This window comes from Pezoporus wallicus, unplaced genomic scaffold (assembly GCF_028554395.1).
Source record: "Pezoporus wallicus isolate ANWC-B61680 ecotype Strahan unplaced genomic scaffold, APGP_CSIRO_Pwel_v1 contig_161, whole genome shotgun sequence".
Lineage (NCBI taxonomy): Eukaryota > Metazoa > Chordata > Aves > Psittaciformes > Psittacidae > Pezoporus > Pezoporus wallicus.
In genome coordinates, this window is record NW_026642654.1 from 86854 (window position 1) to 99718 (window position 12865).

A 12865-nucleotide genomic window follows, 5' to 3' on the forward strand; every position below is an offset into this window, starting at 1 on the left:
TCCTATCTTGCAAAGCTGTTTGCTCCCAGTGTTACAGGAACAGCAAAGGTGTAGCTGGGTGGGTGGTGGGTTCCTCCCCCAGAAGCTCCTGCAGAAAAACAAAGTGCTGCTCTTCCTTCTCACCCTGCCTTTTCCATTTTCTGCTCCACACACAGGCTCACCCCTGGGCCCCCACGGCGGGGGGGGGGGAGGATGCACAACAGCTGTTGGTCCCTGATAGCAGATTAGCTGAAGGCAGGGGTCCTGGACTGCAACAGAGGGAAAGCTGACTCAAAGAACCTGAATTTTGCAGTATTAAACCCCACATTATTTCAGCTCGATGAATTGATTGTTTTGTTGCATTTGACTAGCTGCCTAGGAAGAGGGATGGATTGGAAACTGAAAAGGTACTTTAAAACTCTCTAAAACCTGCAGATACATTTAAAGGTAAGCCTACATATATATGAATACACTGTCGCTGTTTATGTAATACTTTATGCAATATATGCATAACATTGACACTTACTTTTTAGTGCTATAGTGCTCAACCATTTTGTTTACGCTTAGGAACCAAGCTCAGACTTCCCTTCCTGAATACATCTCTGGCATTGTATATTCACTGCATTGCAACACTTGTTGCTCTGAAGGCATGTTTGGCATAAAATGGCTGGGTTCTCTACATGGAAAGGGGGTCAGTGGGTATGTCTGCATGCTGTAAGGGTGAGTCAGAATGGGGCTCCTAACTAGCTCTGAGCTAGTATGGCTGTGCTGTGTTTTGGTATTCAGATGATGCGTCCAGTCATGTAGACATACTTTGTTGCTTGTGGTCAGCCCCCCTGACACTGTGAGAACAGGAAATTCTGGGGAGCTTCAGGATGGTTAAGATAGAAGAAAAATACCTAGTCTTATTACACTGCAAGACCAGAGATGACCACAGATACTGCCATGTTACCCTACGAAAAGTCCACTTGGTGTTGGGCTGTTTGTTCAGAGCTCCGTCAGAAGAACCCATTGCAGTTGGCAGGATCAGCATCAGGAAGACAATCAGCGTAAGTAGAAGAGTGTTGGTGAATATAAGATAAATCATACAAGCCAAAGTGCTGTTGCAGATCTTTCTTCTAGTTTACCCTCTGTACTACTGGTTCACATTTTTGAAGATACAGAGCATTTCAAGTTCATGCAAGTTAAGTTGGTGAAACTTTATGCAACAAAATTAAAACTTAGGGATATGCTTTTAGGATTCTTGGAATGTTTCTCCTTAGGAGAGGAAAAAAAACAAAGCAAAACCCAACAACCCACATTCTTCCCACCCTTCCTTCTTCCAATAAGGCTGAATTATCTTATTCTAAGTGTGCAACAAAATACTGCCACTTATTCAGAACTCTTGTGATTACTTCCACCATTGCCTGGGATTTTTTTTTTTTTTTTAACTTTTTTCCCCATTTTAGAAATTAGAGTATTTACTCATTACTGCTTAATATATGAAATTAGTGACAATCAATTTGATGCTCATCTTTGAGGTTTCATTCTTTGTACAGAGTATAATACAGGATATTTAGTTCTAAGAGCCACGGTCTGTGTTCAGCCTGAAAAGTTTCTGGAACTTAATTCTCCACTGGAAAGAAAAATACATTGAGACAAGCAGGCTTTTTTCTTAAGATTAGCATTGATAGCCACACTGTTGTGAATGAAGTGAATATGAAGCTAAAAACCAGCTGGCATTATCTCTGGCTTTGCCCCTCTCAAGCTATTCACATTCATGCACATGAAGTGACGATATTAGTTACTCTTCTTGTATCACAATGACTGTCTGTGGTGGTTGTGACTCTGAGGTATGTTTATGAAGCTTGTTTATATCTCTGCCAATTATGAGGGGGTGAATGACTCGGGGACAAAAGCCGTCTCGCCGGTGAAACAAGTCTTGAGCTGACACCTTCTCAGCCATTCTAGCTTAGACTTGGCAAAACACTTCAGGAGAAATACTTCTTTCCTGGGACAAGTTCATGAATTTCATTTGAATCCCTTAACAGAACACTTTCTTTGGAAAAGCTGATCATGTCTACAGGAGCAATGACTGCGTAACTGAATGACAAGTTAGAATCTCCACGTTTCAGAACATTAGTATAGTAATAAGTAAGTCCAAATCCATTCTTTCTATAACAGCATGTAGTGGTAAGACAAAGCATAATGGCTTTAAACTGGAAAAGACCAGGTTGCTCGAAGACCCATCCAACCTGGCTTTGAATAATTCCAGAGACGGGGCAGCCCCAGCTTCTCTGGGCAACCTGTTCCTGTGTCTCACCACCCTCACAGTCACTCTGTAGGAAGAGTCTCTGGCTTTGTAAGCACGTTTCTTTGAGGCTCTGGGGAGAGGCAAGCCAAAGGCGACACTTGGCCCACTGGGCCAGAGTTCCTACCTCAGTAAACCCTCCTACGTATTAGGGTCACTACTGGCCTAAAACATGAAAGATTCCCATAGCAATGCATTTAGCAGCAAGTCTTGTGAATGTAATATTTCAGACTCATTGATTCTTTAGTTAATTAATTGTATGTCTGTTGATAATGTGGAATCCAGAATTAAGCACTGGATGTCTAGATTTGCTATGCAGTATGTAGGAAAACTAGTAACTTCACAACAGGGTCTGCTCCTGTAAATGCATGAAACATACATTCAGACCAGTGTATCTTAGAGATGTAGCTAACAAGGACCACACTAAGGATATAAACTACCATTCCAGGGCCCTACTGTGGAACACAGACAGATAACTCTAATTGCTTCAGAGCAGCAGTGCTATATCTCTGTAAAGGTGGTAAGTAGTTAACCGCAGCTATTACTTCAGAGAACTAAGAGTCTCCCATTTATGATTGCTCCTCTTAAGTGTAAGATGGTAGATTGACTGGGGATTACACTGGGGGTAACTAGACTTGGGGTTTGGACTAGAGGATCATTAAATGTCCTTTCCAACCCAAACCATTCTCTGATTCTATGACTGCAAGGCCAGTAAGGCCATTAAGTAGACTATCTGAGACAAAGACCTTGAGCTCTTCCCTGCAGACTGCCCAGCTGCAGCAGGGGGCAGCCAAAGTAGCCTGCCGATTCTGGGGACTCTCCCTAAGAAAGTCAGACCTGTGAATCTTGAGAAAAGGAATCTAATCTGGGTGCTCCCCAGTCCTGGCAGCAATGGGGGCTGCACAACGTACAGGGGCCTACATCTTTTCTGGAGATGTTTTGAGAAGGTCTACCACATCTAGTTGATTCATTTTCAGATTAATACTTTGGTTTTAATTAATACAGGTTAATTATTTGCTACCCTGCTAGATCTAACAGCACTGTCTGTGGGGGACATGGATATTGTGGCACAAGAGGACAAATTTTGTTCCTGTACAGAGTTTTAGGTCCTGAAGTTCATGGCTTTAGAAAATGTAGACATCTTCAGGATCAGACACTAGCTGAGTAGGGATGGTTAGGGCCGCAGCTTTCTACTTCTGTGAGTGCGCTTCAGTTAAGTGCCTCACCCAAAGTCTCATAGGAAGACTGTGGGGGAAGACTAACAGCATCCAGGCTTTCCCTATCCTCACCCACTTTATCTAAACTGAGACTGTGTATTTAGTATTTTTCATTGAGGATGCTTGTTCACAGAACAAACAAAGCATAACTGTGTTAATGGAGTTTATCTGAAATGGCTGGAGTGTAAGCAGACCCCAGTCAGCTGTTAACCTCCTTAAAAATAGGAATAGCTAGGGAAAGCATGTTGTAATGGAGTGATACCAAGTTAAACTTTCTAAAGTGTTAAGGACTTTTAAAGTTTCCACTCAGAACAAAGGCAAGAGAGAAAGATTTTCCTTAACTATTTTAGCGTGAGCCAGAAACTTCAGTGCCATTGTTAAATTTTTGAGGTGTGTGGTGGGGGGGCTTTGTTTTTTTCTTTTTTTTTTTTTAGACAAATACTTTAGAAAATATCCAAGTAATTATATTTCTCAGATCAAATCCAAATTGCACGTAAGACATTTTTCTGGTTTGTGGTCAGGCTGGGTTTTTCAGTACTGACAAGCAGACTGATGTAGAATTCATTCAAGCTTATGCTTATCAAATGCATGTTGAGTTGTTCCTGAACATCAGACAAAACTTATCAGAATTATCCAGGACAAACAGGGCTCCCAAAAGGCTCTGAGGCAGAAAGCTGGTGTAATGCAGACCAGCTGCTCTAAGTGTTTGGAATGCCAAACAGGGTTTTCTTCAGTCCCAGCCAGCCTGCATGAAGGGAAGGGCTGACTTGGAGGTTGTGACTTTGAGGCCTGCTCTCCTCAAGCAAGCAAAAGAACTAGCTTTTCAGGCCTGCAGCCTCCCTGGAGACAGCCCAGAGGTGGCAGTGGGACAGGACACTGGGATCACAGGGATTAACCACTCGAGCAGCAGCAGACTACAGACATCTGCGTAGCTGGCTAGTCTGAAGCTGGAGAAATAATTTTCATTTATTGAGAAAATGTTTCTATCTTTATCAGGAGCTGGGAACTTTCATGTTTTTAACCATGTCTATAAATACTGAAAACAGTGAGGGTTTTTTTCCTTCGAGGCATCTCTATTTTTAAGAACACACTTGGCAGTCACACACATCTCATCCCTGCAACTGCTGCTGCCAGCGGCAGCACCAGTACTGGTTGTATTTATTACTCCCGCACCCTACCCCGCCTTCTCTCTCCTTCCCATACCCGGAATGAGCCTCTGGGACTGGCAGAGCCTGCCTCCCTTCTGCTTGCAGAAGACGGCCGGCAGCAGCGTTGTGCACAGCCGCAAGACTGATGACCCGGTTTCGTTTGAAGGTCTCATCTGTGGACGGCATCTGCGTGCTGTTTGTTGAAGCAGAGTGCTCGCCAGCTAGACTCTTTTAAGAACTGGTAAAAAGGCAAAACCGTGGGTTTTCTTGGAAAATCCATATTTTAAAATGTCCCTGACAAGCAAAGCTCCCTCTTTCAGGGGCTGCTAGGTAATTAGAATTTATGCTAGTATTAAGTGGGGCTGTTAAGAACCACCTCCAGCAGCGCTTGCTACTGTCCAGTACCGTATTTACCAAGAGCGACCACCAAACTGTATCAGAGATCCCACATTCAACTCTCTCGAAGAAAATGAACTCTTTCCCCAAAACCATGGCGCAGCAACCCTCGGCACAGCGGCTAACGAATAACCGCGCCGATGCGTTTATTGTCAACACAAGGTAACCCGCCCCGCGCGCAGCGCTGCGAACCCCCGGGTACCCCTGAGCGAGGGCCTCGATTTCCCCTTTGTCTCCTAATCTCCAGGCCTTCAGGCAGGCGACACCTCTCGCCACCGCCACCGCCGCCGCCGCCGCCCCTCCCCACAAAGCGAGCGACGAAAACGCGAGGGATAAATGGGCACAATACGCCCTTCTCGGACAGGCCAGCACACCCCGCTAACGGCCGAGGGGGCTGGTGGAAAGAGCGAGAGCGCACACCGAGCCTGCCCCCAACTCATGGGCGTTGCGCAGCGGAAGGGGCCGGGGGCCGCCGCCTGGCTGTGGCGCGCATGCGCGGCACCGGCGGCAGGGGCGAGCGGCGGCCGGTGGAGGTTTGCCGCGCTCTCGCTGTCCCTGTGCCTCCTCGCGCGCCGGCCTCGCCCTCCCGCCATGTTGTTGTGAGCCCCTCGCGGCCGAAGGGGGGGCGGGGAGGCAGGAAGGAGCGGCGGCGAGAGGAGGAGGCGAAGGGGTAGGAGGTGGGGGGCGGCGGGCGGGCAAGCAAGCAAGCAAGCAAGCAAGCAAGGCTGTCTCAGCGCCCGCTCCGACTCCACCGCAGCAAGCAGCGCCGCCGGCCAGCCCGTGAGTACCCTCGGGGGCTGGGACTGCGCGGGGTAGGCCGAGGGCGGGTCCCTTTTTTCCAGCCCCCTTTTGTCCCTGGCCTCGGCTGCGCGCCGAGGGAGGGGAGAAGTAGGGCGGGAGGGGGCCATGTTGTGGTAGGTCACCGGGCTGCGTGGGGCCTGCTCGGCGGCTGCCCGCGCCTCGCCGCCTTTGTGTCCTCCCGGCTCGCCGGGGAGCGGCGCTGAGGTGGAGAGGGAGCGCCGGGAGGGGAGGCGGCGGCGCTGCGGGGGGCGGGCGGCCCTGTGCTCTCCGCCAGCCGAGGGAAGCGCGGACTGCGGAAGCAGCTTCCACCTCAGCGGATTTCGGGGGGCGAAGTTGTTACCGCGGCCCGGGCCGGGGGCGTCGGGGTTCAGGTGGCGAGAGGTACCGGGGTGCGGGATGCCGGGGGTGTGGGCAGGCCTGGGGGCACCCACACGTCGGGGGTTACCGTAGGTTCGGCACCGAGTGTGAAGTGGGGATCTTTTGTGCAGCCCCACGGACTGCACAAGTTGCGTGTGTGCGGAATTCGGGGAAAACGGGCTTTGTTCGGATGCACCGAGAGCGTGAAAACTTGCGTGGTTTTTTTTTTTTTTTTTTAGTGCTCTTAAGGATAATGACTGCTTTCTGAGGGTGGAGCGAGAAGGCCAAACGCTTTTGGTAGTTGATACCATACAATGAAGTGTTAGGTTTTAATTCTTCTTCAAGTGTGCCTGCACAGACTACAGTAACAAAAAGTTGAGAAAAATGCCAGCTGCCTGAGTGGATCGTGCTTACAACTAACAGTTTGAAGCTTAATCTCCTTGGCAGTAATTGTGCAAAGATTTTTTTCTTTTTTGGCATTCATTCCTCATCTGTTTCATAACCTCAGTCTGTAATTCCTTGAGAAAAAAATAATATACTCGGGATGTTTTATATTTTTTTGGCTTACTGGTTGAAGCAAGATGGCTTAACACCAAAATGCATAGCATGTTTTTATATGTGATGTGATGATCCCAAAAATCAGCTGATTTTTGGGATGCTTTTTTTCTGAACAGTGTAGGCATTTATGAGCTATATTATGTAGGTCATTGCAAATGAGAATCGGTGAAACTTCTTATTTTGCCTTCTTGTTTGTCACGTGCCGCATGTTCACAAAATACTTTTGGATTTATATTAGTTTCTCTTTTACTGAAGTCTTTGTTACATCTCAAGTGAGGGATCAGGCCTCTTTGGTTAACATCAGTTGATGCTATAGCTCTTAAGGTATGTGGGATATGAATGCATTTGAAACCTAATTACTACCCCATGTTACCATTTTTACATATGAAACATAGTGTTCTATTATATTTAGTCATGTATAGGTTTAAAAACAAATGCTAACAACACTTGCAGTTTTGTTGAGAGCCTCAGAGAGTTATTGTCTACGTTCTTCTGGAATGCAGCTCAGTTTATGTCAGTGCGAATATAAATGTGTTAGGGGGGAGAAGGAAACTCGAATAAAAAGGGAAATGATAATTTTGTGGTGGTGTAGTTTGTGTTATATCTATAAAAATGACACTAAATCACCTGGCAGTTTTCTGAAGTGTTCAGAGTTGAAAATTCGGAATTTGTCCCAGCAGAATGGTTAGTACACAAATGCATGTGAGAAACTGCTTGATAATGCAGATTCTGCAGTTTATTATGTGGATGTTACACACAGGAAAGTCCATGTTATTTGAATTTTTTTTTTTTTTTGCATTAATAGGGAATAGTACTTTTTTTTTTTTTCTGTAGCATCACCCTGTAGTTCTTAATATTTCCCTTCTGTGTTAGGGACATTGGCACAGAGCTGAGGCAGTTATGGTCATATCTGGTATCATGATTGAGCTAATGGTGCAAGTAGTTGGACTTGCCCGTCTCTTGATGAGAAGATACCTCTCGTTATAGCAGTATGTATTAAATCTTATGCAGTAGTAGCAGTAGTGCACATTGAAAGGTTTATGTACATGTTTTACTCCAGGTTTGCTCCGTCAAGTGTTTCTTTAGTCTCCTCACTGGGCTGGATAATGCAAATGTTTGGGGCAAGTGTGTTAACAGGACATCAGCATGTTGAATACTGTGAACTAGACTGATTTTCAGCATCACTTTCTGGTTCACTTTTGGATATTCCTCCCTCCCCTCAGATTTAACAGTACATGAGTTCTTATGTGAGTGCACATTTTTATACACAGAGGCAAGTAGATGGTTTGAATTCTTTGTTGTATGTCTTGGTGCTGCTTTTGAATGTGGAATGATATAAAAACTCACTGTCCGTTGCAGTAAAAAGAAACCCAGGTTCACTTGAGTGTTTAAATTTTTTTGTATTGGGAATCTTCTGTGAAAAAAAAAACATTTAATACATTGTATTTTCTTTTTTAAAAGTTTCTCATAGAAACTCTACAGAGGAAACAACATCTAACTATAGAGTAGACATGCTTTATAAATACTTCTCATTGTGTGTATTATGCGTAAGGTATGTGAGAGTTATCAGTCTTCTTTCTCCTACCTTCACTAAATTTAATTGAAAATACTTTCCTTGTTTAATGTAAATTTTACCTACACATAACATAGCTGTTGTCTTGATTATTCTACACAATGCAACCATTCCAGTGTAGTTGCAAAGCCAGTGCCTAGATTCTTGTCTCAAAATGAGACAAGTCTTTTGTTTAAAAGCACAGCAAACACCAGTTATGTCATGCTTCTGATAGTGAAGTTGGACGCACTTCACAGTCATATAGTGGAAAAGCATTTTAAATGATGTCATAACACAGAAACATATTCAGTTCTAGCTACTTGGGTGTAATCTCAAACAAGTTGTGTAAAATTTATTTTATAGTATTTGCTTGCATACTGAAACTTTATAGCAAGATTTAATTTGTATCCCATTCAGAATACCTGCTGTGGCTTTTAGAATGGTAGGCGAGAGCTTTTCAAGCTGGTATGTAAAATGTTTAGCTTGCAAATAAAGACCAGATGTCATCTCTAGCAGTATCTTTTAAGATTGTATTTCACAGAATCATAGAATAGTTAGGTTTGGAAAGGACCTTAAGATCATCTAATTCCAACCCCCCTGCCATGGGTAGGCATACCTCACACTAAACCATGTCAGCCATGGCTTTGTCCAACCTGGCCTTGAACACTGCCAGGGATGGAGCATTCAGAACTTCCTTGGGCAGCCTATTCCAGTGCCTCACCACCCTCACAGTAAAGAACTTCTTCCTTATATCCAATCTAAACTTCCCCTGTTTAAGTTTGAACCCATTACCCCTTGTCCTGTCACTACAGTCCCTAATGAAGAGTCCCCTCCCCAGCATCCTTGTAGGCCCCCTTCAGATACTGGAAGGCTGCTGTAAGGTCTCCACGCAGTCTTCTCTTCTCCAGGCTCAACAGGCCCAACTTTCTCAGCCTGTCTTCATATGGGAGGTGATCCAGTCCCTTGACCATCCTCCTGTCCCTTCTCTGGGCTAGTTCCAGCAGTTCTGTGTCCTTTTTAAGTTGAGAACACCAGAATTACACACAGTACTCCAAGTGAGGTATCATGAGAGCAGAGCAGAGGGACAGGATCCCCTTCTTCAACCTGCTGGTCACACTCCTTTTGATGCAGCCCAGGGTACAGTTGGCTTTCTGGGCTGCGAGCGCATACCAAAGCTGGCTCATGTTCATTTTCTCATTGACCAACACCCCTAAGTCCTTCTCCACAGGGCTGCTCTGAATCTCTTCTCTGCCCAACCTGTAGCTGTGCCTGGGATTGCTCCGACCCAGGTGTAGGACCTTGCACTTGGTATGGTTAAACTTTGGAAGGTTGGCATCAGCCCACCTCACAAGTGTGTCAAGGTCTTTCTGGATGGCATTCCTTCCCTCCAACGTATCAACCGAACCACACAGCTTGGTGTCATCGGCAAACTTGCTGAGGGCGCACTCAATCCCATTGTCCATGTCAGTGACAAGGATGTTAAATGAGACGGGTCCCAACACTGACCCCTGAGGGACACTACTCGTTACTGGTCTGCAGCCGAACATTGAGCCATCGACCACAACTCTTTGCGTGCGGCCATCCAGCCAGTTCTTTATCCACTGAGTGGTCCATCCATCAAATTGATGTCTCTCCAATGTAGAGACGAGGATGTCATGTGGGACGGCGTCAGACCCTTTGCACAAGCCTAGGGAGATGACATCAACTGTCCATCAGTTCTGTAGCCCCGTCATAGAAGGCCATCAAATTGGTCAGGCAGGATTTCCCCTTAGTGAAGCCATGCTGGCTGCCACCAAGCACCTTGTTGTTTTTCATGTGCCTTTAACATGCTTTCCAGGAGTATCTGCTCCAAGATTTTGCCAGGCACAGAGGTGAGACTGACTGGTCTGTAGTTTCCTGGGTCATCCATTTCCCCCTTCTTGAAAATGGGGGTTATATTTCCCTTTTTCCAGTCATTGGGAACTTCACCTGACTGCCATGATTTCTCAAAATTTTCAGTATTTCATTATTGGTTAACAGATACTTTTTTTCTAAGCATGGCCATTTAAGGCCAGTTGTAGACCTGTAGAAGAAATATGCCTGAAGAGGTTGTGACAACCATCTTGGGAGTTGAGAAGGAAATGTGAAACTGAAATGTAGCAGACGTATCCCTCTAATAATCCACATTTGACATTTTTGCTGGGTGTTCTATATATACATCAATTTCCACTAAACTTCGGAGCAGTAATAAGATCCTGTCCTTTGATGGCTGTGCTCAATATCACATCTGCCGCTTTTCTAACAGGCCGATTTTTACAGCATATATTTGTGTATACCAGATTACTTAGAATGTACATTTTGTAATTGTGATTGTTTTCAATTTTAATTTTTCATGCAATTATATGATAGGCTACCACTTGCTTCATCAGTGCCGTTGAGGTATTGCCGAAACTCAGTTACAGGTAATAGGTCTGATTGTCTTTCCTTCCGTCAGGAAGCTCTTGGCATGTAAATCCTAATGGAAACGAGGGCTTTATCAGGCCTGCGCTTGTGACTTTGCTCTTAGATTTCATCCATGTTATTTTGAGGAAGAATTTGGAGTGATGTGTTGAACTAGTTATATATATTTTATTATTTGTTTGTTTGCATGGCTGGTCTGAAGTTCTGTGTATGATTTGTTCACACCTCTACAAAGGGGAAGTGAGTTTTTAAAAGCTGGGTTGGTGTGTTTAGTTCTGTAAGCCTTCAAATGTGTGTACTGATTAAACACAAAGCTACACTTGCTGGAGATGACTGTATTTGAGCTAAAAATAATGAGTCTGTTTTGACTCATAGCTTTCAAGCATTAATATTTGAAGTATTGCTGTTTATCCCTATTATGATATATATTGCTCAAACTTTAGCTCTGGGCATACTACAGTGATGAGTTAGTCATAGTCTGAAGAAGTTGCAAGAGTGATGTTAAGAGTATTTTGACAATAAGCAAATACCTACTGTAACAGTACTAATAAGACAAAGTAGCTTTAGATCTTGTGTTAAGAGTATTTTGACAATAAGCAAATACCTACTGTAACAGTACTAGTAAGACAAAGTAGCTTTAGATCTTGTGTTACAAAGCCAAGATTGTTCCAGATTATGAAAAAAAAATAATCTTCCAATACATCTATCTGTATGTTAATACCCCCTTGAAGGTTGGACGTTTAGTAGTCAATAAGGCTAGATGAAAAAGCTGTAATTGTGTAGAGGGAATAGGGGATTATGGGTTCTTTTGTCTACATCTTCAGATTTAAGTGTTCTATTCTGATTAAATAGTTTTCCGTATATGTAATTTTTTTGGACTTTGCACTCTTGTTTAGCATAAAAAGGCATTTTTTGGATTTCAAATTTTTATCACACCCCCCCCCCAAGTACTTGAGATTGTAGGTGGTATTTTGGGTTTTATATATGTCCATTTAGATGTTCCTTTTTTTTTTTTTTTGAAGAGCAATCACACATCAGTTACGGTATATTAAGAATGTGTGGAGATCATTAAGTATATAGATATAGGTATATATTGCCCTATATATACATATGTATATATTTTGCCCTGTAGATAATTTGGTTTTCATTGAAACAGTTCATGTGGTTTGTGTTGAATTCACATCTTTAAGAAAGGTATGTGAGTTAAGCTAGTTTTTGAAAACCTGTAGTAACCCTGTAGTTTTTGAAAGCCTGTAGTAAACCCTCCAGTTTTTTTTAAGCAGTTATAAATGAACCACATTAAATAATTTTGAGATGTTCAGTTTGAACTATAACTTGCATAAGCATTTCATACGTCTGAGTACCTGTTTTCTTATCAGAACATCATCAAATCATTAGGTTTGAATTTATGCAAAACAAATGGTTTTGTTTGAAAAGGGATTAGCGTCTGGTAGGCTTTATGAGAAGTAATACGGATTTAGCACACAATCTTACTTGTTATACTTGCAGGTAAAAAAGTTGTCTTCAGGTAAAATGGAGATAGTAGAATTAAGTGTAGATCAAAACTTTTGCCTTTTTGTAGATAGTAACCTAGGAGAAAAAAAAATCTGTTTTAAGCTTTCACTCCCAAATGTTTGATTGATACAACTCCCTAATTTTTCTTTAAAAAGTTTGTTCTGAGTTTCAGATAGGAATGGCTTTTTTCCCCAGGGCCCTTGTAACATGCCACACTTAAGTCCATGAGGAACTTTTTGCACTTTCCCAAAACAAAGGACGTATAGAATGTGTTAAAAAACTGTAGCAAATGTGAAGAGACAAAATTTGCTGACCTTAAAAGCGGGAATATCTGTTGTGTCTGCTTTTTCTTCATCTGTTTTTTCTCATTCTTTAATTTCTTTTTGGCTTTTTTTTTTCCAGTTTTATTCTTACACATTTTTTTTCTTCTTCTTACATTGATTTACATAGCATTTTAAAGAAAAACAACTCTTCCCCTGACATCCTTCTTCATGCTGTATCACATTCTGCATTGCACTTACAAATTGTAAAGTAGTTCTGTAAGTATAAAATTCTGTAGTATTCTGCTTGTCCACGTGTGAGTATGAAGATGTTGGGTTATTTTTGCCAGTGT

The 12865-nt window shown here is 43.3% G+C and overlaps 1 protein-coding gene across 4 annotated transcripts in view; it reads left to right on the forward strand.

Moving 5' to 3' along the window:
• The first annotated feature begins 267 nt into the window (after nt 1-267).
• The window catches only part of PUM2 (pumilio RNA binding family member 2), a 76745-nt gene continuing 64147 nt past the window's right edge, over nt 268-12865 (forward strand). For 2 of the 4 annotated variants that reach the window (XM_057431755.1, XM_057431756.1), the window contains exon 1: nt 268-426. The gene's annotated coding sequence lies outside the window, so the exon portion shown is untranslated. Of the gene's footprint in view, nt 427-5740; nt 5811-12865 lie in introns of those variants that run through there. The other 2 variants (XM_057431754.1, XM_057431757.1) reach the window with 2 other exon arrangements.